The 10,000-nt window shown below is 41.8% G+C and overlaps 1 protein-coding gene across 1 annotated transcript in view; it reads right to left on the bottom strand.

Annotated features, from left to right (window-relative positions):
- Positions 1 to 7,181: 7,181 nt before the first annotated feature.
- prkag1 (protein kinase, AMP-activated, gamma 1 non-catalytic subunit) overlaps positions 7,182 to 10,000 on the bottom strand; it is a 16,741-nt gene continuing 13,922 nt past the window's right edge. Inside the window, exon 13 of the mRNA XM_063215330.1 lies at positions 7,182 to 10,000. This exon is cut by the window's right edge and continues 673 nt beyond it. The gene's annotated coding sequence lies outside the window, so the exon portion shown is untranslated.

A 10,000-nucleotide genomic window follows, 5' to 3' on the forward strand; every position in this document is an offset into this window, starting at 1 on the left:
TAATCTGCACCACCCCCATCTGCACCACCTCCAACCCCTCCACCTCCACCACTGCAACCTTTACCATTAACAGCCCATTTCATAGTGGCCGGGTGGGCGGTACGTAGGTGTGTGGACGTCCAGGATGTTCGGGGAGGTTAAAGGTACAATGGAGGGTAGCAGATTACATGCTGAACTCTTGACTCGCACAAGATCAGGGGCCTATACTAAGAAGCTGGTTCAGGAGTAAACCAGGTTAAGTTAAGAGGTAAATCACCTAATAGAAGAGCCTGGAGTCCTCATTTTCTTGAGGAAATGAGAACTCCAAGCTCTTCTATTAGATGATTTACCTCTTAACTTAACCTGGTTTACTCCTGAACCAGCTTCCTAGCATAGGCCCCAGGGCACAAGCTGCTGGCAAGGGAGGAAGGGGCACTTTACATACAGGAGCACATGCGTACACACCCATACTATACGATATGATTACGACCCAGACTACTGTATGTTGTAAGCAGATTAAGCACTGGACCCACACCATGTGGTAGACGCACACTAGGTACGTGTTTGACATAAAGACCTAGACGTCCTTAAGGACCTCGTCAAGAAACCCTTGAGCCCAGGAGAAGTCGAGCCAGCTAGCCAGCTACCTAGCCACTACGTACTGAAACAATACAGCGTCATATTACACTGGAGGATTATGTAGGCAGAGAGAGAATGACACAAATCCCTTTGTAAATATTTTACAGCATGGGGTGGGGGTTGGGGGTTGAGGTGGATGGAATTGTGGGTAGTGGGTGTAGGGGTGGTGGGTTATCACGTGGGTTAGATGGACAGGCGATGACAATGTAGCATTTGCAGCTGATGCGAGGAGTGTAATTCAGAGAAATGGAGGGCATGGATGGAGGCCCAGGGTTGCATTCTAATATGCGGACTCCCGTTCTCCCTTGCATGTTTGTGGCCTCGCGATGATGTCACTGACGACAGAAGTGTATGTCAATATCTCACAATTTTAGCGCAATATTAATGTAATTTCTCATTTGCAATCGTCAGTGAATGAAGAATAATCCTCCAAAAGTTGTTGTGGCTAGGCTGACAGCGGGGAAACTTAATTGTTTTCTCTGCAGAGGCGGCGCATCAGTGAAACACGAGGCCACAAGCACAGGCCGAGGAGGGGAGTCCACATATTGGAATCCACCCCAGGTGTCCCGCCCAGCGGGTTGCATAATGGCACGCACACGCCACTCAGCTGGTGATGGATTGGTTAGCACAGAGTTTAGTCCCTGTAGAGCACTTTGATCAAAGACGGTGAATAGGCAGAGCGAGATCGTTTATGACGCGACACATCTTTCGCAACCGCAATCACGTCTGATCCGGTTTCGTATAATCTCCAAGTCGCCCATGAATTAGCTTGCTCTGCCTTGTATGCTGTCTTTGCTGTGATGAAGCACTGATGTTCTCATGAGAGACACACCACCTTGTTGTTTTTTGTTTTTATTTTTAATTATTATTATTTTTGATTTTTGGGGGGTGGGTTCTCACTCTGCATTTTAGTCAGCACTACTACACTACAGAATGGTACATCAATCTATATGTGATTCGACATTACGTTATACTTACACCCTGTTTACACGTATATGGATATTATTGTAAACTCATCCGTTTGGTACCTCTGTTTAAACATGAACAGATTATCCTAAAAATGTTTTTTTTTTAACTGAGGTTTTGAAAACATACCTGCCACAATGGTGATTTTTTTTAATATCCACATGCCATGTAAATGGGATCAAAGTTATTAAATAGATTTTTAAAAATCAGTTTTTAAAAATATATGTGTAATCAAGGCATCATTCACTAATGAAAGACAGGTTAATTTTTCATTGTTAACATACTTAATATTGAGTTCAGCACTCCCAAACATGGAGTCATTCTTTGACAAGCATGAAATCTGGACATACAACTAAATATCTATTTCAGGTAAATGTAGGAAAACACTGAACTGCTTTTAAAGTCCAACCAGGTCTTTGTTGTTGTGGAAAAACCATTGTAATTTTTTTTTGTCTGGGATGTTACAGTTTGCCCGGGTCAGATGGGACAAGCTGATGTACATAACCTGTATTTTTAAACGGTACAACATTTTACATAATGTTTTACCTGAATGATTTGTTGTCTCTAATACTTAGCTAAGTTATATTAATCACTTTGTAGTTTTGTCCTTTTTTGTTTAAGTTTTTGTTGTTGTTGTTGTTATTCTCCCATGAATTAAGCTGTTGTGATCACCAAGGATTTTGATGGTACCCTATCAAACACTGGTCACAAGATAAAGGGTCGTTCCCCATGCCACTATCAGCCACTGACTAACTTACACACACATGGAGCAAAAGAAAAACATTTGCCTACCATGTCTTTGTGCTTCAGGACGAGAGTTTAAGTGTTTTGCGTGGCAATTTACCATAAAGTAGCCAAGAACCAGGATTACGTTGATATAATGACAACTGACTAGCTGAATTCTTGCAAAAGGGAGCATTAAATTCAGTTACTACAGATTAAGACCTACGGCATGTGGAATATGAATAGAATTGGATTACACACAGTTTTAAGGTAATAACACTCAGGGCAACTTATGAGCAATGTTGCAGGTAACAGTAAGATTGTCTTCTAATTTTTTGACGGATTGATTAATCAAAATTGTCTGCTACTGCTTCAATTTCTCCTGATAAAAGTTTCATAGAGATAAAAAAACAGTCCAAACCACATGTTCTAGTACTGTTACCCAGATGCATTGCTCAAAGAGTTCCCCCACATTAAGGCCCAGTCTTTCTAACCAAGCATTCGGGACTGTACCTGTAACCATCCTCTGCAAACAAGGCGTAATGAACTGTTGTCAACAGGCTAATTTGTAACCAAGTCATGTTCATTCACAGATGGCTGGCAGATGTAAGTTCTAATAAATGATGATAGTTAGTGAAATGGTTAAACCCTGGAAGGCTTTGGTGAGCTACAGTTGTAGTGTTTGACTACAGAGTATTGAGGACTACTCTCCATCTCATTTCCCCCCTTCCCGTCTGTTCATATGCAACCTGTAAATATACCACGTTGTATGATTTTTTTTCTTTGTTTCATGGTGGATTTTTTTGTATTTATTGAGTGTTGCTCTTTCCGGATGAAAAAAATCACACAAGTTCACTTCATGAAATACAGTATAGTGTAGGTATGTTTATTTTTCTTTCTCCTTACTCCTTCGATGTGAACCATGGTACGACTACTATGCTTAAAATGACTCCCAACTGCTCCATCTTAGTCCTGCCTGACACTGACACAGAAATTGAAACTGATAGGAAACAAATGTGATGTGAATGTGAAGCTGTTAAAGGTACAGCAGATACCACTATGTATTCATTTTGTTCAGGTCAGCAGTCACTGTAATCCATCTGCAGGGCTAGCCTGGCAGACTCTTCTATTCGAAGATTTACCTGAACCAGCTTCTTAGTATAGGCCCCAGGCCGGCCCATGTGCACAGGTTTTTTAAATTGTTTGTTTTTGCCCTAGCTAAGCAAACAGAACATGGTGAGATGATGTCCACACAGCAGAAATGGATTTTGTTTTTTAATGTGCGATGATGTAACCAGTAACTCAGTGGCAGACTACACCTGTGCGTTGGGGTGCGTTAAGAATGTATGGGGTTCAGTGATGTTTAAAGATAGTGGTGGTGGAAGCTGTATTTTAAATCATGCCCTCTTGGGTGTACCTGATGTAAAGCACCTCTAATAAGAATACACTGGAGCAGAAGCAGCAAAAAAAAGGTTTATATTGAGAGTCTACATTGTTGGTCTGTCTTTTTACGTTTGAGTGAATATGAAGATACCACTAATAGGTAGATTCCACTGAAAAAAAAACAGTACTACTGAATTGTTCTTTAATTTGTTTTCTTTTTGTAATTTTCTATGGGCAGAGGGGTTCTATGTTTTCAAACATAGATTTTCTGAAATACTGCTGCTGAAAGTGTTTTTTGTGGGGGGTAAATTAGTATTTTTCTTTCTTTGGTTACCATCCATTCCTCCTTTCTGGAAAATACCACCTTGCATACGCATACCCGTTTTCCCTAAATTTCAATGCCTGAGTGCTTGTTGCCCTTTGACCTTTTATTAGGCTCTTAGTACACACACAAACACCCATCATATTCACTGTTTGTCTCTCACTCTTAACAATCACTTGTCATGTTTTACAATCATTAGTACGATAGTTTCAATCATGACCCTGTACCTGAACATGTTCTGGGGGGGTGGGGGTCGAATCCTGATGATAAGCTTTTATTCCCCCAAACCATGTAAATATTGCAATATTATTGAGGAAAAAAATAATAAATTCAGTATTTCATAAGTCTGTGTATCCTGTATCATTTCTCTTAAGTTGTCCAAATGGTTGAAATCACCTTTCTGATATACGTAACTGGACCTGCATTCTCCTCATGGGACACACCGGCGTTTCATACGGCAAACAAAATGGCAGCCAGTAACGTGGAATGTCCATTTGGTATAGCGTCTGTGTCAGTAAAAGATAACCATTTGCAGAAAGAGCAGCCACCGCTTTAGCAGTCACCAGCCAACATGGCTAGTAAATGTTAATCTTACTAGCCAAACACACTCACTAATGGGTCAAAGTGGCTAGTAAGTTGGTATCTACCAGCCAAACTTACATTTCACCAGGATTTGGTTGGTTGGCTGGTGTTTACAGGTTTACAGGAGACAAAATCCAAATTAGAAAGACGGAAGCGAGCATGAAATAAATGGTGAGGGGGACTCTTAAACATTGCAGGCAACCCAGAAAATGAGCTAGATGTTGAAAATAGTGCAGTTGTCCTTTAAAGGGACACTGTGCAAGAAATGGTCAAAAAAGGTACTGCAACTATGCTGCTCATTGAAACTGGGCTGCCTATTGCCAAATTTGATCTTTACATGAAAGTTTACTAAGTAATAAACAAATATTTCCTTGTATGGTCCAAGTACAGTCATTTTTGCAGCTAAAAATGGCTATTTTTGGAAATTCAAAATGGCGGACCATGGAGAAGATCCCCATTGTCGTATGAAAAGTGCAATTTTTCCAGTCATAATGAATACTTAGAATTTGATGCTGGTGGTAAGTATTCATGAAAAAGGTAACATTAGTGAATGGGTAGCGTGAATTCTGGAAATAAACAACTAAAAATCTCACACAGTGTCCCTTTAAGACTACCTTCCTAACAATTTGGCCTCGGCTGCCCCATACATTACAGTTATACTAGCCAACAATAGCCTGTTAATTACACCTGAAATAAAAGGGAATGCAGACAGCATATCTGCTGAAAGGCATGAGAACCATCAGCTATGCTGCACCTATTTTGCAGACAGACAATGGTTGTGTTCGTGATGGCGCAGTGCGGCTTTTGCTGGGCAGCGTGCATACACACTGCCATTCTAAGAATGCATTGAAATGGCAAAGTGCATGCGTGCTGCCCAGCAAAAGCAGCACTGCACCATCACGAACGCGGCCACAGACTAAGGCCATATCTCAACACCCAGGCTGAATCTCAAATGGTGCACTTGTGCACTTCAGTGTCCATGTGTCAGTGTGTATCCCGTATTAGTTACGCACTGAAACATAGTGCCTGAAGTGCACAAGTGCGCCATTTGAGATTCAACCCCAGTGTTCTAGCCTTGCTAGGACGTGAAACGGCCAGTGATTGGATACTCTTTGGTAAACTCCTCGGTGTTTCACGGCCTAGCAAGGCTAGGACACTGGGCATTGAGAAAGAACATAGACGATTTATCAAGAGGAAGTGACTAAGCCAATGACAGACTTGCCACTGACCCTTTGTCATTGCCAAACATTTGTATTAAAATCAACTCCAAAAACACATTCACATTATCTAAATGCAAATGCAAGTCCTCTGTTCCATGTTGTACAAAATAGGAGAAAAACACCTTACATTTTTCCACATTTAACATTTCAATTACTATTAATTAGCAGTCTGGAGATTAGACGCATTCTTACATGCACACATAGTATCCATAAACCGATACTCCAGGCCGTGACCAAACAAACCAAAGACACGACACAGCATTAAAGAGAAAAAAAATATTTATATTGTGCATGCATTAAGTTAAAAATTACAAGGACAATTATGCATTGTACAAAATGCCGGGCATATTTACAAACATGATGCTCGAGCGTGGATGTTATACATGTTGAAAAATAATCCTGGTCGTTATGCACTGATCAAACACACAGAAATGCTTCAGCAAGTTGTAAAAAAAGAAATGTCATCATGGAATGGCTACACAAATCCCACTGAAAATGAACAAAAAAATAAAACAAAGGAACCAAATTGGGAACATTAAAGGTTAATAACAAAATATGTGATGTGGTCAGGGAGAAGTGGAGGTCAGAATATCAGCAACTGAAGACTCTGCGAGGGCATCCTTTATTTCTGAGCTGTGATTGTTGAGTTTGAGTCAGGGCTACAGTGTCGACACCTATTATTTGTGCTTTTGAGTTAGGGCGTTGGGTTGACACCTGGGTCAGGTTACAGAGTCATGGGGGCGTTCTGAAGGGAAAGTGCTGAGCAGGGGAAAGCAAAGGCAAGGGCCTCTGCTGCTGCAGTTACTGATGAAAGGCCAGGTCTGAATGCTGACCGCCCGGGTGGCAAAACAATGTAGGAGAAAAGACGGAATCAGGTTTCGCTACAATGGCCCTTGAAAACGCTCTCTCTCTCCCTCACACACACATGCAAGCATACACGCGTCCATTTGCTCGCACTCACACACGCACAGACACACACACACGCACAGACAGGTAGTAATAGTAACAACCAGAGCCATCTAATAACAGAGTTGCGCAAACCGGGGACCAGGAAGTCGGTTGGTGATGTGATTCGCGTAGATTAAAATGTTTCTTAACAGTAAACTTCTGTTCGTTGGAAACTAACACAGAACCATCACATACCAAACAAAGATTAAGTACAAACAAATTACATTACCTTTACCACATTTTCTGTGTTCTACCGCCACCTCCTGGAACTAAGTAACTTCTAATAGAACTAAAGTCAATGGGGATTTCCATGTTAACGCTCCGTGAGGCTCCATGAGAGCCGCCATTGCTGTGGAAAGATTGGTCCATAGAGGTCTATGGGAGTGGCGTAACTCTGATATTAGATGGCTCTGGTAACAACAAGGTCCCTAAAAAACTGAATCTGCATCACATCACAAACCTGGCAACAGGAACCAGATCCTATCACCAGCTGCCTATACTAAGAAGCTGGTTCAGGAGTAAACCCGGTTATGTCAAGAAGTAAATCATTTAAAAGCAGAGCCTGAAGTCCTCATTTTCTTCAGAACATGAGGACTCCAGGCTCCCCTTTTAGATGATTTACCTCTTTGCCTGGTTCACTCCTGAAGCAGCTTCTTAGTACAGGCCCCTGGTCAGAGCAGATGAGGAATGAAGATGAAGAAGAGTGACACAAGAGTTGCCAGATGTCTTCTCAAAAGGAAGATGCACTCTTTTAGCTAACCTTGGCCATGACTGGGGGAAAACAGGCAAAACAACAAGAATCAGAACTATACTTCTGCACCGTACAGATAAGGCCAGTGAGGCAGTTAATGCCTACTCACTTTCCTGTGTGTTTCTCAGGAGCCTACGCAGCAACTGCTTGGCAAAAGCCACTCCTCTATGTCTACCAGCAGAGACACTATAAGAGCCCATTTCTTAATAAACACAAAGTAGTAAAATTAATATTTTTATATATAAAAAGACAGTAACACTTTCTTTGAAGGGGTCTACTCACAAGGACGTCATGAAACCGTAATAAGAATGACATGAGTCATGACCCATGGACCCAGGAATATTAATAACACATTATTGAGGTTTCGAGTGGTTGTCATGTGTCATGCGGTTTCTGGAATGCCTTGACTACCAAACAATGACAATCTGTTCTTCCAAAAGCTGAATGGCACATTATGACAAGTCATAAACATCCATGTGTCATTAACGTTGTTGACATGAATGTCATTCTTATGCCGCTCACATGACACCTTTATGTACACCCATTCAAAGAGGGCGTTACCAAAAAGACAAACACTGCCTTTTCAAGTCATACAAGTATTAGCATCAGTACACCTGTTCATAGAGGGTGAAGGATAAGAGTGCTCCTTAAACTGACCATATTGAATGCAGTAACTTCAGTCCACCGCACTGCCTGTGACAGAGCAGAGCTAAGTGAGTGGAACTCGTATTGGAATAACATTAGGAAAGCCAAGATTATTTATCATAAATATTCAGTGTCCACGTGTGTTTGTGTAAAACGACTGCAAGCCCTAACAGCAATATTTATTACGCATCCACACAGCAAACTTCACATTACAAGGGGCAAATGTGTCACTTATATGTATAAAAAAGGATTTTATGTAGAGGTCTGCAGTCTGCACTTGCATTTCTAAAAGCCCTGCTCTTACGAACCAGAACCTGTTGGTGATTGAGAGGAGATTTAAGTGGACACTTTGGCTACTTTGTGTGACATGATAGCAATAGTGATAGTGTTCTGAAGGCAACGGGGGCAATTGGGTCCTTTCCATTACGCCAACTCCCATCCTCGACCTGCTTATGGCCTCGCGCTTCACTGACCATGTAGAAAACAATGAAAAACCTGCGTCTCCACCCCTTCCGGTCGAATCATGGGGCCTGGGAAGTAAAAAAATGGACTGGGCTCTAAATTAGACTAATGGACTGATCAAACCTTTTTACAGACCCACCTCGCCTTTCCCCTTACATCAGGCATATGATGTACCTCTGAAATAATAACCTATGGTGTGGTTGTCGGCTTCACTTGGCAAACGATGTGCGAGTTGTGTGCATGCAAAATATGTAATAATTTGGACTACACAAGAGAAGTTGAGTGCAGCTACTTTGGCCACAGTGCAGCACTAGGGCTAGCTGTGCGCCTTCAGCCTGGATTCACTTCAAATACGTGCACGTTGTGGACTCTTACCTAGTCTCGTACAAAAACTAAAATAACGTTTGTTTCCTGATGAAAGTGAGTGGTCTTACGACGCCAATCCAAATCTTTCAAATTCGCTGCCATCATATGTGAAATCCAGAGCATGTGTCAAATGGAATTAAGATTTAGCTCGACTTGGATTCAAACTTTTTGCAAGTTAAGGCCCCATGGTCTGCATGTAGAAGGGCATAACTTAGGTGCCCCATAAAGTTTCCCTGCTGTCAGCCTAGCACCACAACAACTTCTGGGGGACTGTTCCCCTCTCAACATGCTGATTGCAAATGAGAAAATGACCTTTGAATTGTGCTTTTGCAAGACATTGAATAAAACTTCCGCCATCAATGACATCACGAGGCCACAAGCACAAGGGAGGATGGAGGTTAGGATTTTGGAAAGAACCCCTTCTCTCTCAAAAAAAAACGAAAAAAACAAAAACAATGTGCTTATGGAATGTTTCACCAAGACCACCGTGGCTACCTACTGGAGCACTGCTGGTGTAGAATGTCTTGTGTTGCTGCTAACAACGACAAGAATCGCAGAGGACAACTCTTTTTTTGGTCCGGGGGAATTTTTCAGACGCAGGTCTGACTTATCACACCCATCTGTTTTCAGCCAAGTTTTGTAAGGGGCGCAAAGCAGAGACCCAGTTCTGTCCATAAGTGTGCTTCGTTTTGAGGACAGAAATGTTTTTCGGTTTAACAAAAAAAAAATCTCATTTAGGGCCTTAATTCCCAGGCCTACCCTACCACTATCAAGAAACAAATGTATTTGACTTGCTTCCCTTTCATGGCAAAAAAAGAAATAAACATAAAAAAAAACAAATGCATGTTCATAATATACACCTGAGACAACTGACAGAGGAAAGCATCAGAATGTGGCGCAGTGACCAGGCAGCTTCCCTGTAAGCCAGGGGTGGGGAACCTTTCATTCCAGGGGCCACTTCAAATTGTATAAAGTCCTCCAAGGGCCGTACAATGAACACCAACCAAGATTTCC

Source organism: Engraulis encrasicolus, chromosome 14, assembly GCF_034702125.1.
Source record: "Engraulis encrasicolus isolate BLACKSEA-1 chromosome 14, IST_EnEncr_1.0, whole genome shotgun sequence".
Lineage (NCBI taxonomy): Eukaryota > Metazoa > Chordata > Actinopteri > Clupeiformes > Engraulidae > Engraulis > Engraulis encrasicolus.